Raw genomic sequence first — 19,169 nt, forward strand, 5'->3', positions numbered from 1 at the left:
AATGCTGGTGAAATACTGTTAATTAAAGAATTTATTCACATTTTGTCAATTCCTACTAATAGACTTTATACTGTGTCAGGATCCAACCCAGAAACACACTGCAATTAGTTGTCATGTCTCCTGCATCTCCTTTAATCTGGGACAGTTTTTCTTATTCTACTTTTGGGAAAAGTAGTTACTTTGTATCAAGTCTCTCAGTTTGACTCTGATTTTTCCTCATGATTAAATTCAGGTTATGTATTTTGGGTAAGAATTCCAGAGAAAACATCTCAACCTTCTCAGCACATCACATCAAGAGACATGAGTTTGTTGTACCTCATTATTGTAGATATTAACTTGGATCAGTTGAGTAAAATGGTATCTGCCAGATTTCTCCACTGTAAAGTTGCTGTTTTTCCAACAAGAAATATTTTTAAATGATCACACATGCTCTCTCCCCCTCCTTTCATTCTTCTCCTCTCCCCTAATATGATGTGAAGTATGAATAGAGGAAATGGTTGAGAGTCACTAATTTAACTGATGGATTCCTAGTATTGTTTTCTCTCCTATTCTAGATTGTTCACAATAGTGATTTATTCTGAATAAAAGACTCACCTTTATATGGAAAATTTATATGAATATGGTCTTCTCTAAGTTTCCCTGGGTAATTTGGCCAGAGAACATGTAAGTAACTTTAAGGTGTTGGTCCTAGCAGCCATATGGTAAAAAGAAAAGGAAAAAAAAAAATTGTATTCTGCTCCATTTTGGAAAGTAAATCTTTCAGAATAAAACTGGAATATGATCTCATTCTAACTATTTCATTAACAAAAAAGAATGTAATAAAGAAAATTGCAAACTGTGAGACACAGAAGCTTATTATTAAATCTTTGTATCTACCTAGATATCACTTTTCCTGATTTTCTTTTTCTATCAGTGCAGCACTTGCTTTTCTCAACCCATTCCACAATTCTTGAATAATTTAAAGAAAGTACCTTGAAAGCTGAATCACTTAGAATCCAATATACCTTTGGCAGTGCAAGATGAAGGATTCAGATTTTATACTTGGATAATTTGAATATGACTGAACTCAATCCAAGGTTCACTGAGGCCAGAGCAGTGATCTAACACCTCTCTGAAAATGGGCAATTAATGGCACTTACACTGACTGCAACCAGAATGCAGCCTGACAAGAGTAAAAGCCAGTTCTTCACCACTAAGAAGCATGATGTTGAAGAATGCCTTCAGGGACCAAAATGGAACAGAACACTCTTGTAGTCAGCATCAGAGGCAGGGTGCGGGGGATGGATATGGGGGTTACAAACTGTCTAAGACAGTCATCACATGCAAAGCAAGTTTAGAGCTCACTCTGCCTAATTAAAAAGGGGGGAAATCATGGAATTGATTTTTGCTCATGATGAATAAAACTTGTCTACTTACATCTTGTAAATAAGTCCATTTAAGTAAGATGTCTTAAAAAAAAAAAGTATTAAAACTTAAGAGTTTCAACTGAATTATTTTTAAATAATAAATTATATTTATTTCATATTTTATGTTTTATACAGTAGTACTTTCATATTTAATATCTTGCTTAATCCTTCTAGTATACATGTGAGTTAAATTTTCCTCCATTTTTAAAGATGAGAAAACTGAGTATTGTAGAAAATATAAGTGGCTTGTTTCTGATTACATAACCAAAGAGAATGGTGTCAAGAAAAACAAAATTATCATGAATTTTGATCACACATTTAAGCAGAGAAGGCCTTTTTTTTTTTTTTTTTTTGGCTGGAAAGAATTCTGTAGACTAGTATTGGTATTATACATTTTGGATTATTTCAAAGTTTAAATTATGATTCAAGACATCCCCATCCATGAAAAGAAGAGAAAATTAACAATATTATTCATAAGAGAAACCAGTCTATGGATACCAAAATTTGGCTAACTTCATTTTCTAGAAGTTGAATTGTCTATACAATTCAAAAGCCAAACTTATATTAAATCATAAAACATAAGCACTTTTAATAAAGTTGTCATTGACAAAATATTTGAAATGTGTAAGAACAGTTCAAATATGTATAGCCTGCCATACCTTAATGATGGTTTTCAACATTTGTTCAGAATAAGGCACCGTAATGGAGAACAAATGGGGTGAGTGAACAGAATTTGGTGTTTTGCCTAGGAAAGGAAATTAGAGAACAGGAAGAGTTATAGCACAAAGAGCATTTCTTTGAGTATGAACAAGTCAGAATATTAATAGGATTAGAACCAGCAGAACACTAATTCAACTCTCTCATTTTGCAAATAAGGAAGCTGAGGCACAGGCAATTTAAATGGTTCTGTTCTGCAGTTGCACAGGCATGAATTGGGACTGGAAGTCAATCCTCTGATTCCAAGTTCAGGGCTTTTTGCACACTACCACTCTGCAGCTTTGCCCATGCATGTTAACTGTTCGGTAAAGAGAAACTCTTCTAAACTATCATGTGACTCTACTAATTACATATGATTTTAATTTGCTTAGAATTCAGTAAACACTCATAAGACATATGACACTGTGTAAGACCTTGAAATGACAAAATTAAATAGTGACATTAAAATAGGAAGGTCTAATAGAACATTCACCAATCTATTACACATTTAATTATATTCTAAGCACTGAACAAGGTAAGATGATTTATTTTGAGAAGTCCACCTTCCAGTAGAGTAGACATATAAACACATAATACCAATATACTGCAATAATAAATGCAAATTAGAGTTATCCCTACTATTGCCAAGTTAAGGAGCACTAGTAAGCTAATAGTAGTGGTAATGTAAGAAAGAGCCAACAAGAGATGAGCAAAAGTATTCGGAAGCTCTGAGGTTTTGAGTTTGGAAACCCAACATATGGTGTGTGCTTGGCACAAAATAGCATTGTAATGTGATGGTCAGAAAGATAACAGGCAACACAATTAAAAGTTACCTAATTTGTCTAATTAAAAATGATATAGAGACTTTCCTATCGTGGGTTGCATGGAATTGGCTAGTGGAATTGGCTCATGGGTCTCGAAGACCAGAAAATTGACTGCTTTTTCTTGCCCCGGTGGCTGTGCCTCGCAGCTCTGTGGCATTCATCATGCCACAAAATGAATATATTGAGTTACACAGTAAATGCTATGCATATCATTTGGATTACCATGAGAAAAAGATAAAGAAAGAAAGAAAGTCAGAGGCTCATGAATGGTCAAAGAAGGCAAAAAAGATGATTGGCCTGAAGGTTAAACTCTACCATAAACAACACCATGCTGAGAAAATACAAATGAAAAAGACTATCAAAATGCATGAAAAGAGAAATACCAAACAAAAGAATGATGAGAAGACTCCATAGGGTGCAGTGGCTGCCTATCTGCTGGACAGAGGGACAGAGCCCAGCTGAAGTAATTTCCGATAGGGTTAAACAAAAACCAAAAGAGAAAGCAGGGAAATGGGAAGTCCCTCTGCCCAAAGTTCATAAGAAACTTTGAACTTATGAAGAAACAGAAGTATTAAAAGTTATCCAAACAGGAAAGAGAAAGAAGAAAGCATGGAAGAGGATAGTTACTAAAGTCTGTTTTGTTGGAGATGGCTTTACACGAAAACCATCTAAATATGAAAGATTCATTAGACCAATGGGCTTACGTTTCAAGAAGGCACATACTACACATCCTGAACTTAAGGCCACCTTTTGTCTGCCAATACTTAGTGTAAAGAAGAATCCCTCATCCTCACTATATAAAACTTTGGGTAGTATCACCAAAGATACTGTCGTTGAAGTGAATGTGAGCCACCTGCGCCTTGTGACAGAAGGAGGCAAGGTTATTTGGGGAAAATATGCACAGGTTATCAACAATCCTGAAGACAATGGATGCATAAATGCAATCTTACTGCTTTAACAGCAGTTTCATGCAAGTAACTACTAATTGTTGAAGACTACATACCAATCAGGAAAACCACCATTACTCTCATGTTTCTGTATACTATCAAACAGTCTTACATTTCTGCAATCACCAAGAAAACTATTATGTTGTAAAAAAATCATTAAAGTAGCCCGGTTTTACAAATTTTTCTTTATTTTTGGATATGTTTATGGTTTAGGTGTTCAAAATATTGAATGATTTAGAAGAATTTAAATATCAAAAAAAGGATATGGAAATTTAATGCAAAAATTTACACAAACTAGGAGACAATAAGATGGTACTCAATACCCCACATGCCCTAAGGATAAAAACTGCTGAGAGCACTATTTATACAGACTGAGGATTCTACCAGTTACAAGAAGCTCATATCTGCATCTTTATCATGGATTTCTAATTACCTCTTGCTCAATTGCAACTGACATTTGGGAAGACTGGCTGCATCCTTGTCTATCCACAAGGTGAGAGTAATTGAAGGAAAACAACCCTCACACATTCCTGAGTTTTTATCCTGAGAAAAGTGAGTCAAAAGTCAATTTCCTACAATATGCCTTGGCAAACTCAAGCTTCAGAACTACCTGCAATCCAGTTCACATATTTAGCCCCCAATATTCATGATTATATAATTTTCCTTTGAATGCTCATCAGTCTGTAAAAGGCTGTCCTATTTTAATTTCACTAGGGGCAAGATGACTCCAAACTGTGTGTTCTGGTGAGAGAGAAGCTAAACATTAGAGTGAGCTAAGGTTAGCTTCTGAGATTCCATGGGTAGAATGCAAAAATGTTACCTGGAAAATAAAAAAAATAGGGTTAAGAGTATGTGTAGGACATTAGGTTAATTCAGAAGTAGCTGCCAAATCTGATCTTTACAAGCATTGGAAATTCAGGTCTGAGTTTCATATTGATAGCTCAACTTTAGACCCTGACCCAGGTGGCGAGACACAGCCTGTTTGGAAGAGTTGTATCTCTAGACTCACATCTGGGGTCCACCTCTACTATAGTAAAGGTATGACCCTCCAAAGCTGGCAAATGAAAATGATCAGATTGGCATTGCATTGCTGAATGGTTGAGCTGGTACAGGGTAAGACAAGGAGATCTGACATTGAGATTGCTGAGAAAGACAAGCAGAAGTGATTGGCCATTGGGATCTGGATTGTTTGATGACTACAACTTAAATCATCATAAGACTGATAAAATGGATGGAAAATAAAGAAAGTGAAGAACTAGATGCCTGAATCATGTAGAAGTACCAGCAAGAAAAAAAAAAAGAAGAAGAGTTGAAAAAGTGAAAGAGGATGGGAGGATACGGTTCAAAAATGGGATTCAGAGTTTAAGATGGAGGGAGGACAGGGTTGGAGAAAATAGACAGAGATAGGCAGAAGGAAAACGGCCAAACAAATTAGTATCAAATTTTTAATATAATGTGATTATTGATTATTCCCCACCCTGGCACCTCCAAATTTTCCTCATCCGCAGAGTGATTGCTTTAAATGGCAAAATCAGCATAGCTTTCAAAAGTATGACATCTCTACCTACCATTTTACTAGAGTTCTATCTATATGATTTTCTGATTACACATTTCATGGGAAAGCTTCCTGGAGGAGATCCATATACTGTTCAGCCTCAGACTTTAATAATAACTGCATTAGTGGAAAAATAAAGTGTTTGTTTTTTTTTTTTTTTTTTTTTTTTTTTTTTTAATCATCATTTTATTGAGATATATTCACATACCACGCAGTCATACAAAACAAATTGTACTTTCGATTGTTTACAGTACCATTACATAGTTGTACATTCATCACCTAAATCAATCCCTGACACCTTCATTAGCACACACACAAAAATAACAAGAATAATAATTAGAGTGAAAAAGAGCAATTGAAGTAAAAAAGAACACTAGGTACCTTTGTCTGTTTGTTTGCTTCCCCTACTTTTCTACACATCGATCCATAAACTAGACAAAGTGGAGTTTGGTCCTTATGGCATTCCCAATCCCACTGTCACCCCTCATAAGCTACATTTTTATACAACTGTCTTCGAGATTCATGGGTTCTGGGTTGTAGTTTAATAGTTTCAGGTATCCACCACCAGCTACCCCAATTCTTTAGAACCTAAAAAAGGTTGTCTAAAGTGTGCGTAAGAGTGCCCACCAGAGTGATCTCTCGGCTCGTTTTGGAATCTCTCTGCCACTGAAGCTTATTTCATTTCCTTTCACATCCCCCTTTTGGTCAAGAAGATGTTCTCCATCCCACGATGCCGGGTCTACATTCCTCCCCGGGAGTCATATTCCACGTTGCCAGGGAGATTCACTTCCCTGGGTGTCTGATCCCACGTAGGGGGGAGGGCAGTGATTTCACCTTTCAAGTTGGCTTAGCCAGACAGAGAGGGCCACCTCTGAGCAACAAAGAGGCATTCAGGAGGAGACTCTTAGGCACAAATACAGGGAGGCCTAGCCTCTCCTTTGCAGCAACCGTCTTCCCAAGGGTGAAACTTATGGTAGAGGGCTCAACCCATCAAACCACCAGTCCCCTATGTCTGTGGTCATGTTAGCAACCATGGAGGTGGGGTAGGCGAATACCCCTGCATTCTCCACAGGCTCCTCAAGGGGGCACTACATCGTTTTTTTTTTTTTGTTTTTTTTGTTTTTTTTTTTTTTTTTTCCTTGTTTGTCTTTTTTCTTTTTTTTTTTTTTAACTTTCCCTTCTTTTTTCAAATCAACTGTATGAAAAAAAAAGTTAAAAAGAAAACAAACATACAATAAAAGAACATTTCAAAGAGACCATAGCAAGGGAGTAAGAAAAAGACAACTAACCTAAGATAACTGCTTAACTTCCAACATGTTCCTACTTTACCCCAAGAAAGTTACATACTATAGCAACATTTCAGTGAACTTGTTCCTACTACATCCATCAGAAATTAACAGACCATAGTCATTTCTGGGCATCCCCAGAACGTTAAATAGCTTATCTGTTCTTCTTGGATTATTGTTCCCCCTTCCTTAATTGCTCTCTACTGCTAGATCCCCTACATTCTACATTATAAACCATTTGTTTTACATTTTTCAAAGTTCACATTAGTGGTAGCATATAATATTTCTCTTTTTGTGCCTGGCTTATTTCGCTCAGCATTATGTCTTCAAGGTTCATCCATGTTGTCATATGTTTCACCAGATCGTTCCTTCTTACTGCCGCGTAGTATTCCATCGTGTGTATATACCACATTTTATTTATCCACTCATCTGTTGATGGACATTTGGGTTGTTTCCATCTCTTGGCAATTGTGAATAATGCTGCTATGAACATTGGCGTGCAGATATCTGTTCGTGTCACTGCTTTCCGATCTTCCGGGTATATCCCGAGAAGTGCAATCGCTGGATCGAATGGTAGCTCTATCTCTAGTTTTCTAAGGAACTGCCAGACTGACTTCCAGAGTGGCTGAACCATTATACAGTCCCACCAACAATGAATAAGAGTTCCAATTTCTCCACATCCCCTCCAGCATTTGTAGTTTCCTGTTTGTTTAATGGCAGCCATTCTAACCGGTGTTAGATGGTATCTCATTGTGGTCTTAATTTGCATCTCTCTAATAGCTAGTGAAGCTGAACATTTTTTCATGTGTTTCTTGGCCATTTGTATTTCCTCTTCAGAGAACTGTCTTTTCATATCTTTTGCCCATTTTATAATTGGGCTGTCTGTACTATTGTCATTGAGTTGTAGGATTTCTTTGTATATGCAAGATATCAGTCTTTTGTCAGATACATGGTTTCCAAAAATTTTTTCCCATTGAGTTGGCTGCCTCTTTACCTTTTTGAGAAATTCCTTTGAGGTGCAGAAACTTCTAAGCTTGAGGAGTTCCCATTTATCTATTTTCTCTTTTGTTGCTTGTGCTTTGGGTGTAAAGTCTAGGAAGTGGCCTCCTAATACAAGGTCTTGAAGATGTTTTCCTACATTATCTTCTAGGAGTTTAATGGTACTTTCTTTTATATTGAGATCTTTGGTCCATTTTGAGTTAATTTTTGTGTAGGGGGTGAGGTAGGGGTCCTCTTTCATTCTTTTGGATATGGATATCCAACTCTCCCAGCCCCATTTGTTGAAAAGACCATTATGGCTCAGTTCGGTGACTTTGGGGGCCTTATCAAAGATCAGTCGGCCATAGATCTGAGGGTCTATCTCTGAATTCTCAATTCGATTCCATTGATCTATATGTCTATCTTTGTGCCAGTACCATGCTGTTTTGGCAACTGTGGCTTTATAATAAGCTTCAAAGTCAGGGAGTGTAAGTCCTCCCACTTCGTTTTTCTTTTTTAAAGTGTCTTTAGCAATTCGAGGCATCTTCCCTTTCCAAATAAATTTGATAACTAGCTTTTCCAAGTCTGCAAAGTAGGTTGTTGGAATTTTGATTGGGATTGCATTGAATCTGTAGATGAGTTTGGGTAGAATTGACATCTTAATGACATTTAGCCTTCCTATCCATGAAGATGGAATATTTTTCCATCTTTTAAGGTCCCCTTCTATTTCTTTTAGTAGAGTTATGTAGTTTTCTTTGTATAGGTCTTTTACATCTTTGGTTAAGTTTATTCCTAGGTACTTGATTTTTTTAGTTGCTATTGAAAATGGTATCTTTTTCTTGAGTGTCTCTTCAGTTTGTTCATTTCTAGCATATAGAAACATTACTGACTTATGTGCATTAATCTTGTATCCCGCTACTTTGCTAAATTTGTTTATTAGCTCTAGTAGGTGTATCGTTGATTTCTCAGGGTTTTCTAGATATAAGATCATATCATCTGCAAACAATGACAGTTTTACTTCTTCTTTTCCAATTTGGATGCCTTTTATTTCTTTGTCTTGCCGGATTGCCCTGGCTAGCACTTCCAGCACAATGTTGAATAACAGTGGTGACAGCGGGCATCCTTGTCTTGTTCCTGATCTTAGAGGGAAGGCTTTCAGTCTCTCACCATTGAGTACTATGCTGGCTGTGGGTTTTTCATATATGCTCTTTATCATGTTGAGGAAGTTTCCTTCAATTCCTACCTTTTGAAGTGTTTTTATCAAAAAGGGATGTTGGATTTTGTCAAATGCTTTTTCAGCATCTATTGAGATGATCAATTGATTTTTCCCTTTCGAGTTTTTAATGTGTTGTAATACATTGATTGTTTTTCTTATGTTGAACCATCCTTGCATGCCTGGAATGAACCCCACTTGGTCATGGTGTATGATTTTTTTAATGTGTCTTTGGATTCGATTTGCAAGTATTTTGTTGAGGATTTTTGCATCTATATTCATTAGGGAGATTGGCCGGTAGTTTTCCTTTTTTGTAGCATCTTTGCCTGGTTTTGGTATTAGATTGATGTTAGTTTCATAAAATGAATTAGGTAGTGTTCCATTTTTTTCAATGTTTTGAAAGAGTTTGAGTAAGATTGGTGTCAGTTCTTTCTGGAAAGTTTGGTAGAATTCCCCTGTGAAGCCATCTGGCCCTGGGCATTTATTTGTGGGAAGATTTTTGATGACTGATTGGATCTCTTTGCTTGTGATGGGTTGGTTGAGGTCTTCTATTTCTTCTCTGGTCAGTCTAGGTTGTTCATATGTTTCCAGGAAATTGTCCATTTCTTCTACATTATCCAGTTTGTTGCCATACAGTTGTTCATAATATCCTCTTATAATTTTTTTAATTTCTTCAGGATCTGCAGTTATGTCACCTTTTTCATTCATTATTTTGTTTATATGGGTCTTCTCTCTTTTTGATTTTGTCAGTCTAGCTAGGGGCTTGTCAATCTTGTTGATCTTCTCAAAGAACCAACTTTTGGTGATATTTATCCTTTCTATTGTTTTTTTGTTCTCTATGTCATTTATTTCTGCTTTAATCCTTGTTATTTCTTTTCTTGTACTTGGTTTAGGATTGGTTTGCTGTTCATTTTCTAGCTTCTTCAGTTGATCCATTAGTTCTTTGATTTTGGCTCTTTATTCCTTTTTAATATATGCGTTTAGTGCTATAAATTTCCCCCTTAGCACTGCTTTTGCTGCATCCCATAGGTTTTGGTATGTTGTGTTCTCATTTTCATTCGTTTCTATATATTTAGCAATTTCTCTTGCTATTTCTTCTTTAACCCACTGATTGTTTAGGAGTGTGTTGTTTAACCTCCAGGTATTTGTGAATTTTCTAAGTCTCTGATGGTTATTGACTTCTAATTGTATTCCATTGTGGTCAGAGAATGTGCTTTGAATAATTTCAATCTTTTTAAATTTATTGAGGCTTGTTTTATGTCCCAGCATATGATCTATTCTGGAGAAAGTTCCGTGAGCACTAGAAAAGTATGTGTATCCTGTTGATTTGGGATGTAATGTCCTGTAGATGTCTGTTAAATCTAATTCATTTATCAGATTGTTTAGGTTTTCAGTTTCCTTATTGGTCTTCTGTCTGGTTGATCTATCTATAGGAGAGAGTGATGTGTTGAAGTCTCCCACAATTATTGTGGAAACATCAATTGCTTCCTTTAGTTTTGCCAGTGTTTCTCTCATGTATTTTGTGGCACCTTGATTGGGTGCATAGACATTTACGATTGTTATTTCTTCTTGCTGAATTGCCCCTTTTATTAGTATGTAGTGGCCTTCTTTGTCTCTCAAAACATCCCTGCATTTGAAGTCTATTTTATCTGAGATTAATATTGCTACACCTGCTTTCTTTTGGCTGTAGCTTGCATGAAATATTTTTTTCCATCCTTTCACTTTCAGTTTCTTTGTGTCCCTGTGTCTAAGATGAGTCTCTTGTATGCAACATATTGATGGTTCATTTTTTTTGATCCATTCTGCGAATCTATATCTTTTAATTGGGGAGTTTAATCCATTTACATTCAACGTTAAAACCGTGAAGGCATTTCTTGAATCGGCCATCTTATCCTTTGGATTATGTTTGCCATATTTTTCCCTCTCTCTATTAATATCCTTTATTGTACCCATACCGAATCTCTTTAGTACTGAACCTTTCTCCAAGTCTCTCTGTCCTGTCTTTGTTTGTCTGTCTGTAGGGCTCCCTTTAGTATCTCCAGTAGGGCAGGTCTCTTGTTAGCAAATTCTCTCAGCATTTCTTTGTCTGTGAAAAATTTAAGCTCTCCCTCAAATTTGAAGGAGAGCTTTGCTGGATAAAGTATTCTTGGCTGGAAATTCCTCTCACTCAGAATTTTAAATATATCGTGCCACTGCCTTCTCGCCTCCATGGTGGCTGCTGAGTAGTCACTACTTAGTCTTATGCTGTTTCCTTTGTATGTGGTGAATTGCTTTTCTCTTGCTGCTTTCAGAACTTGCTCCTTCTCTTCTATGTTTGACAGTGTGATCAGTATATGTCTCGGGGTGGGTTTTTTTGGATTTATTCTATTTGGAGTTCGCTGAGCATTTATGATTTGTGTATTTATGTTGTTTAGAAGATTTGGGAAGTTTTCCCCAACAATTTCTTTGAATACTCTTCCTAGACCTTTACCCTTTTCTTCCCCTTCTGGGACACCAATGAGTCTTATATTCGGACGTTTCATATTATCTATCATATCCCTGAGGTCCATTTCGAGTTTTTCAATTTTTTTCCCCATTCTTTCTTTTATGTTTTCATTTTCCATTCTGTCATCTTCCAGGTCACTGATTCGTTGTTCAACTTCCTCTAGTCTTGTACTATGAGTGTCCAGAATCTTTTTAATTTGGTCAACAGTTTCTTTAATTTCCATAAGATCATCCATTTTTTTATTTAGTCTTGCAATGTCTTCTTTATGCTCTTCTAGGGTCTTCTTGATTTCCTTCATATCCCGTACTAGGGTCTCATTGTTCATCTTTAGTTCTTTGAGTAGCTGCTCTAGGTGTGTCTCTTCTGGTCTTTTGATTTGGGTGCTTGGGCTTGGGTTATCCATATCGTCTGGTTTTTTCATATGCTTTATAATTTTCTGTTGTTTTTGGCCTCGTGGCATTTGCTGACCTTGATAGGGTTCTTTTAGGGTTTGTAGACCAGTTGAAGTCCTTATCTCTAATTTATCAGATCTACAGCTTCGTGGAGTACACTTTCTCTAACTAACCAGCAGGTGGCGTCCACGAGCCACCTGTTCTCCACAAGCCAGATCTCCCCTGCTTAGCCTTTTTGGTGAGTGGGGGAGTGAGTCTTGTGGGGCCCAACTGGTGTCCCAAGCTTGCGTGTGTAGTTGGTGTTGCCTGCCCTGTATGTGGGGCGTGTTTCTGGGCAGTCGGGGAGGGGGGGTGGCCCTAACAATCAAATCTCCCTGATGATCCTAGAGTTTTAAAGCTACTGCAATAGTCTAATCCTTCAGTTCAGTCCTGCCACAGTTTGTCTCTGCCACTGACCCACAAGTCTTTGGTATTGGCGTATGGCTCCTGAGACTTGCAAGTGGGCCCCTCTTCCAGGCTGTGCACCCCGGGTCCTCTGTTGAGGGATGACTGTGCTATGTCGCAGGTGAGTGCCGTCCCCCCAGGGCAGTTCTGGGCTGCTGGGCTGTGTTGGGAGGCTCCCAGTCTGCTCAAATGATGGCTGAATGGGGCTCTGTTAATTCACACTGCTCCCCCTTCCCAGCTCTGGGACATTCAGCTGAGGTTGCAGGGAAGGCTAATGTCCACGCCCAGTTTTGTGGTGTGTGCCTGTTATTTGAAGCACTTCCGTCACACTGGGTTGTCTGGGGCAGCTCTGGGCTATGGGGCTGGCGCTGGGCAGGAGTGTTTCCTGTCCACCAGGATGGTGGCTGTGAGCGGACACCCCCCTTTTCTTGGGAAGTTGTGTTGTTTAGTGAATTTTCTCAGCCACTGGATTATTGCCTTTTGTCTCAGAGCTCTCTTAGTTCTGCTCTTGACTTGACGTGCCCAAATTTCAATTCTTTGAAGCTTTCTGTATTGAGCTTCTTAGAGTAATTGTTTTAGAAAAAGCAAAAAGGATTTAAAAAAAAAAAAAAAACAAAAAACGGCCCTCCTCAGAGATCTAATGGGTTATTGAAATGCTAATAGACAAAGCAACCAGGGCCATTAAGGAAAAGTGCCCAGGGCAGAGAGATCAGCCTTGCTTCGGGATTTGCATATGCGCCTCAAGGCCTGATCTCCGCCCTTCCCCTTTCTGTGTTCACCAGAACTCCAAAAATCCTCTGCTTTTATTTTGGAGTTTTTCGTGTTGTTTTTTTTCTATGCCTGTCTCCTCTCTGCTGGGCTGGCTGCTCTCAGAGTCTCTGGTGTCTGGCCTCAGTCTATCTATGGTTGGAGTTTGAATCAGTAGAATGAGTTTCCGGTAAGAGCAGCCACTGCAATTCTCCCTTCTCCTTCCTGGAGCTGACAGCCCCTCCTCCCCCGGGACTGAGCCTGGCAGGGAGGGGCGCGGGTCCCCTGGCCGCAAAAACTTACAGATTTCGCTGATCTCAGCAGTTCCACGTTTTCATGAGTGTTGTATGAAGTATGCCCAAAGACAGATTGCTCTGTGGTGTCCAGTCCACGCAGTTCCTGGCTTTTTACCTACTTTCCTGGAGGAGTAACTAAAACATACAGCTCACCAGTCTGCCATCTTGCCCCGCCTCTCAGTGTTTGTGATTTTAGAGGATATTGACATATAATTAGAGATAACCCTAAGCATTCTTGGATTTATAAGAAAAAATTATTTTTTTTCTTTTTCAGCTTATAAAAAACAAAAATCAAAACACAACAAACAAAAGCAGTACTCCTTGACTCTAACTGTGAAAACACATCATTTTATGATTCTTTTTCTCACATTAAGAATTTCTATTTTGATGTCTTTCAATGCTACAAAATACATTGCATCCTGTGGAGACTCTTCAAATGTCTAATAAATATGTAGCCTTTCCCCCATGAGTTCCCAGACACCTCCCTTCATTTTCACCTCCCTTCATATTCACCATTGTTTATATGTTCCTTACAGGATTGCTATTGTATTCCTTATAGGACTAAACATTGTCATTTGCAAACTTCACAGAATAAGAACTGTCGTTTGCAAACTGTCTGACATGTAAAAAAAAAAAAAAATGGAATATATATTTCCACACAAATCTTTTAGGAGAATCATGGTATCTCCAAAAAATAGTATATACAGTGGTTAAGCAAAGAACATTTAAACCCAAACATCCCATGTTCAAATCCTGGCCTGACTATTAAAAATGACTTTTACACCTTGATAAACTTTCACAAAGTTATCCACAGAACACAAGGTATACTGAAACGTTTAAGAACAACAAATACAAATTCTTTATGCAAGAAAATTTAGGGCAATTAATTTATCTTTGTGTCCTTTTTCTTATCTATAAAGTTGGGATGACAGTGGTATTTAACTCATAAGGTTCTTACAAGGATAATGAGTTAATTCATGTAGAGTGCTGTGAACACTGCTCAGCATGTATTAAATATTCAAGAAATTTAAGTAAAAATGATTTCTCTAATAATAGCTTCCATATATTGAACACTTGGTCAATGCAAGTTGCCATTCTAGGCACTTTCATATATTAGGATGTCAATCTTTATTACAACCATTAATTAAACAATATTACCTCATTTTGTATATGTTAAAACCAAGGCTTAGGATGGTTATAAAACTCCCCAAATCCTACACAACTAGTGAAGGACTAACCTGGGATTTGAATCTGGTTCCATCTGACTCCAAAGCCCATACTCCTAACCCTTCTTTTCCTTGGGCTGTAACCTGTGAGAACCTGTCTCGTTTGCCTCTTGAAAGAAAACAAATTTTGTGTGAGTTGATTAGAACAGGTTTTGCAACCATGATGGCATCCAATTTAAAATAGGAATCACTTGAAAGACAAATCAATGACTAAAATAGTAGGCTTACCCATGCACAGTGTCCCAAATGAGCTCTTTATTTTCTTGGGTAGGTAAATTGTTCTTTGTTCACTTTGTACATTTGTTGATCTAATTGGAGAGAGAGAGAAAGAGAGGGAGAAGCTGAAAATGTCTTCTTTTTCTGCAGGAGTATCATTGTTACTGACATTCTGTCTTTCAAAATGAACACAGGAAATGGCTTTGTTGGCCCACAGACAAGTGAGAATTTGGAACTCAGATGCATACAAGCTTCAACTATGCTATAAGGCCCTTATAAGGCCACATTCAACATGTGCTTTACACAGACCAGTTTCCTGTGTATGTGAAAAGAAAAATCCACAAAGTAGGACTTTCAAGTATGCAGAAAGACTACGTATTGGGGTGTTTGTGTGTGTGTGTGTGTGTATATATATATATACATACATATATAGTTGTGTCCATCTCTTTCTCTTCAGCAGACCCAGTCTTTAAAGAATAGGGCTACAAAATAATGTAGGTCTTTGTTGGTAAATCCCCCCTCCCAACAAAAACACACAAACCCTGGCCTAGGAAATATGGGGACCAGCCTTTCTTTTCATTCAACCAAGAATATCTTAGATTCCGTGATTTTAAATTCTGATTTTTTTTGTTTTTGTTTTTGTTTTTTAACATTTCTGATCAGTCGTTTTAGTGGAGCTTGTATTTAAAGACAAAAGAATGACAGGCACAGTTTCATGGAAACTATATTAGAATAGAGCATGGCAGCATTGTTGAGGATTTGTTTTTCTTTTTACGTATCTCTTTTGAGCATGGCTCATTCTGCACATCGCTCCTCCCCACCTGGCTTCTGGTGAAACATTTAAATGGCAAATAAATAAAGAGCAAGATGGTACATTTCCCCCAAGCTCCTAAAATATGCAAGATGACATGCTAACATCAAAAGGTTACAGAAATAAATGCCCTTTAAGATTCAAGTATGTGCTTTTATTTTATGGGAAAAAAATTCCCCCCAATACTCAGAGATCTAAGGATGGCATCTGAGAAAACAACAACACTTTGTATAATAAGTGGCCAACTTTCCTGGTTAGCATGGCACTGAGGGATTTCTAGGCATTCAGGGCTTTCTAAAACCAGGAGAGTCTCAAGCAAACCGAATGGTTGGTCACCCAATAGATAGTCCAAATCTGAATGGAGGTGTGGGTCCACAATCCCCTCAGGAACTGTGGTTTGTCCTCCAAACTTTTTAATCCAGACTACTCTCAAAAGCACAGTCAAGTTATTACAAAGTCGGTAGGTTATTTTCCATCTTTCTAAATCACAATTATTATGGAATCTTTTAACTGTGAATCTAGTCATTGATTCTGCAAAGGATTTTCCCAAATAAGTAGTTGTAACTATGCATGTCTTCATGCATAATTTGAAAGAATATGGCAGTAACTCTGAGGCAGGACAGACAGTAGCCCTAAAACTAGTGGAAAAAGTTTTATATGGTCTTCTAATGCTTTTTCACTAACAGTAGCAATCATGGTTTCTTTCAGGCAATTTACTTCATTCTTTCTTGAATTACTAGTCTTTAAAATACCTTTAATTTGTATGACTGCGTGGTATGTGAATATATCTCAATAAAATGATGATTAAAAAAAAATAAAATAAAATACCTTTAAAACCATTCCAAATTATGTTTTAAATATATATATATACAAACTTTCCAGTTTTCCTTCTAGAATTCTCTGTTACAGCAAGCAATAGGAAGAGAGAAAGAAATACAGCTGAGTGAGTAGGTGTGGTAAATTGGAGCATGAGGATGTAGAGACTTTCAGTGCCTGAGGTTTTTAAATATATTACCAAAGCTGATCCAGCATATTTCCTTTCCAGCATTAATAATTACTTGGCACGAAAGTCATGCTAGCTGATAGAGCATTTTCTTCTATGGTGTTTTATGATCTCTGTCTTGGAAAATGATAGCCACTGATAATCTAATAGAGAGGAGAAACTCACTTCATTAATTTATTATGACCCAGAATCCTAGCCAGGGTGTTTGATTACAGGGAATAGGCTTTGTTTCTGCCAAATTACAAAGCTGGCACAACACGGTAGATGATGTAAAGCTTTTGGTTAAATGCTTTCTGGATTTTCTTTTCTCTAAGATCTACCAAGAACTTGCAGATTGAGCTTTTCCTAGTATTTTTATGTTTGCTTGTTTTTTTCAAATTTATTTTTGTTTTACCTTTACTAATGAGTTCATATTGGCTATATTAGGTAGTTTCATCTCTACCAACATGGTGTCATGGAGTCTGAGACCGGGGTCCTGACCCTGGCAGTGCCACCAGTCACTGAGTGTGTGAAACCTTGGGCACAGCACTTACCACACTAGGTTCTCTCTTTATCTGAGATGAACAGGTTGGCCTATAGTCCTTCCAGCTTTAATACTTTATGGTACATGTTTGGATTAAAAGTTGATGTTTTAAAAGGCTCTGTAATAACAGGAAAGAAAATTTCTTTCAGAATTTTTTCAAAGAAGAGGATGTTCTGTTAAATTCCAATTAAAGAATGATTTATTTTATTTAGCTTTTTGTTTGTCACCTAGAATATCAAGAATGCAGGGGCAATTGTGCTGTATGCCACAGAAATGCTCATTGCAGTTCATGTACTATTCCTGACAGAAAGGAAACAGAGAATTTCTGTAAAAGCTGGGATTCCCTCCTAAAAGACCCTTTTATCTTGGGACAGGATTGTCCGCTATCCTACACACTCTACTTTGTGAGAGTTTAACCATCTGTCTTATGTTAGCAATAATTTGTTTTCCTAATTAATTGATAGAATCAATGATGTTTTATTTTTTTAAATGCTTCATGGCAATAAAAAATAAAAAGGATGCAAGCCGCATACTGTTGTACATCGTTCACAACATCACAATAAGAGAAACAGAATGTTAGAGCTAATGGGGCTTTAGAGATAAATTAGTCCAATTCCTTCATTTTATAGATGAGGAAAAGTACTCATTTCATTACTGACAAGGCAGAAAATCATTTTGCCTGATTCCTATGCTGGTTTTTTTTTCACTATATCAACAGAAATTTTATCATTCTCAAATTTCTTCTATTTTTAAATTCCTTTGATTTCATAATGAGAGTTAAGCTAGAACAAAGTTCTAAAAATTACGTTACTATATGCAAGTTTTATACAGATACAGTTGAAAAGCCAAATAATTTTGCAAGGTTTATAACAGAAAACAGTAGTTATCTGTCCCTTCTCCTGTGTTATTGATGCTCCAGAGGTACCCACATTCATTTCTTTGCGCTGCCCTTTTGATATTTGCATTCACATCTCTAGATAAATAGTCTATACTATTTGCTTTTCATTATTATTTTTAGATATCATCTATTGATTTGCTGCTACAGAATATGAGAATTTAACTCTTTTCATGCACATCTCCATCCAAACATACTCTCTCCCCACTTTATCCCCCATCCCAACTTCTAAATACAGTTATAGCATTTGTTTGGGTTACATCAGTATTCAGTGTTTACTCTAGATGGAGAAAAATTATTACATTTGCTCTCTTGTTCATCTTTTTTGTTTTCCTTATAGTTAGTACGATTCAGTTTTATTGTTGATTGCTTGCTTGCTTAATACCCTATATCTCTGTCAATAATTCATACCAAGCACTCTGACCCTAGTTTAAATCTCACCAATACATTTAAACTCATCAGATGATCCATCAAATTCATCTTTTCCAGGAGCTGTCCTACTCTAATATACGCTGATTGCTTTCTGGGCCTGCTAGCATCACCCAGCTTCATTATCCTTAGGTTACTAATTATCTCTCTCACATTTGAATTCCCTGGTTCCTGGATCCTGTTTTACTCCCTCATTTTAGAGGAGCATATTTTTCAGAAACATTCTGAGCAAAGGATGCATGGAACATAAAATATTTTGAGGATCGTAGGGCTGAAAATATCTGTTTTCTGAGCCCACCCTTACTTTAAGAATTTGGCTGCATATGAAAGTCTAGTTTGGGAATCATTTTCTCCTAGAAATTTTAAGACTGTGCCATTGCTTCTAGTTTCAGTGTTGTTCCAGATTTTATCAGGATATGCCATGGTTTGGATCTTTTTTCATAACTTTTGCTGGCTACTTAGTAGAGTTCTCTCAATATAAAATGCATGTCCTTTAATTTGTAGATATTTTAATAAATTATTTCTTTGATAATTTCCTTCCCTTTATTTTCTCTCTTCTCTCATCCCAGAAATTGTATTATTCAGGTAATCATTCTTCTAGGCTAATCCTTTAATTTTTTCATCCCTTTCACCTCTTTATTTTGTTTCTAGGAGATTTTTTAAAAATTTATCTTTCAATATTCCACTGAGTTTTTCCTTATTTTCATCATGGTTTTAATTTTCCAGAATCTTCTTTACTTCTCTTAATGATTCAATTTTAAAGTTTGTGCTCTAATTTTATAAATACCATACTCTAT

General features: G+C 36.9%; 1 protein-coding gene, 1 long non-coding RNA gene and 1 pseudogene across 5 annotated transcripts in view; 2 read left to right on the forward strand and 1 right to left on the reverse strand.

The window, feature by feature from the left end:
- LOC119529711 overlaps nt 1–14,911 on the reverse strand; it is a 34,816-nt gene extending 19,905 nt beyond the window's left edge. Inside the window, exons 1-3 of one of the 2 annotated variants that reach the window (XR_005215920.1) lie at nt 14,724–14,911; nt 14,508–14,604; nt 2,066–2,151 (exon numbers count right to left, since the gene is read on the reverse strand). This is a non-coding gene — a long non-coding RNA (uncharacterized LOC119529711). Of the gene's footprint in view, nt 1–2,065; nt 2,152–14,507; nt 14,605–14,723 lie in introns of those variants that run through there. The other variant, XR_005215921.1, reaches the window with a different exon arrangement.
- The window catches only part of BANK1 (B cell scaffold protein with ankyrin repeats 1), a 340,362-nt gene that overhangs the window by 247,178 nt on the left and 74,015 nt on the right, over nt 1–19,169 (forward strand). The gene's annotated exons all lie outside the window — the stretch shown is intronic.
- LOC119529709 lies at nt 3,038–4,029 on the forward strand (annotated as a pseudogene).

This window comes from Choloepus didactylus, chromosome 3 (assembly GCF_015220235.1).
Source record: "Choloepus didactylus isolate mChoDid1 chromosome 3, mChoDid1.pri, whole genome shotgun sequence".
Lineage (NCBI taxonomy): Eukaryota > Metazoa > Chordata > Mammalia > Pilosa > Megalonychidae > Choloepus > Choloepus didactylus.